This window comes from Dama dama, chromosome 21, assembly GCF_033118175.1.
Source record: "Dama dama isolate Ldn47 chromosome 21, ASM3311817v1, whole genome shotgun sequence".
Lineage (NCBI taxonomy): Eukaryota > Metazoa > Chordata > Mammalia > Artiodactyla > Cervidae > Dama > Dama dama.
In genome coordinates, this window is record NC_083701.1 from 24810571 (window position 1) to 24811858 (window position 1288).

The following is a 1288-nucleotide window of genomic DNA, read 5'->3' on the forward strand; positions in this document are numbered from 1 at the left end:
TTGAGAAGCCTTTTCACAATTTCCTTGATGTACAGTTTTGTTCAGGTGACTTAATGGAGTATTTTAAATGTCAGTAACGTTTCCCAAGTGCATCTTTTTGATGAGCAGGAGGTTCTGAGTTGTAGCAGTGTTATCTCTGTGTCCCATCACTGATTCAGTTTTCATTCCACCAAAAAAAAGTGCAGATTTTTCTTCGCTTTCACCACAGTGGACCTCTGAAAACATTGTCATGATATCTGTTGATAAAGTGCCTCAGGATTTCTCCTTAAGAGTTTTTGTCCCTGGCCAGTGATGCAAATGAATGTGTCCAATGTTGTCATAAAGGCTAAGAAACATTTTCTGTAATCCTCTAATTTTAAAGTATCTTTTAACTCCAAGTAAACATTAACATAAAAGGAGTCCTGTTGCATACGTGTGTGTATGTGTGTGTACAGTACGTACAAATTACTCATGTAGCCCATAAGTAACAACTAGCTATAATTTACTTATACTTAACAATTGGGCCTCTTTAGAATTTATAGCTGTGATAGCTCTGAAGAAAAGGGGAGGATGGCTTTTTTTAGAAAGTTTGAACTTGATGGTTTATTTTCTTTGAGACAAGTATTTCCATGTTGTTAAAAACAAGAGTATAGTCCATAATGGAACCCCTAAATGCTAATGTCACCAAATGTTGACTTGACTTAATTACAGCAGAGGCCATCCCAGAAATGGAATCTTAAATGAGTCTTTCGATAATCTGATCAACACTAAATGGGGCATCTGTCTGATAAACCCTGCTGGCCCCTCAAGAAAATGACCTTGCCATAACTTTTTTGCCTAGTGTTAGCTTCCTGTTCCCTCCCTCTTCTGCCTAAAAAACATCTGTCAGTTTCAACAGCTTCTAGGAGCTCCTTTCTGTTTGCTAGATTAGATGGTGCCCATTCGTGAATTGTTTAGTAAAACCTACAAGATTTTTGAAATTATTCATTTGAATTTTTGTTTTTTCACAAAATGTGTAGCAGAGACCTTCAGAGTCATTCTGAAGAGCTACAACCTTAAAATTTCCTGAGTCCTGACTAGGTGGTTTCAGATGACTTCTTAGGCCACTCAGAGAAGAGCTACAGGAAAGATGGAAGTAAGTGTGGATCACAGCATTTCTTGCTTTCTTTGGAAATAACCAACTTATTAGCATGGACTTAAGAGACATGACACGGGCTTCCTTGATGGCTTGGTAAGTAAAGAATCCGCCTGCAATGCAGACGGTGCAGGAGATGCGGGTTCAATCCCTGGGTCAGGAAGAACCCCTGGA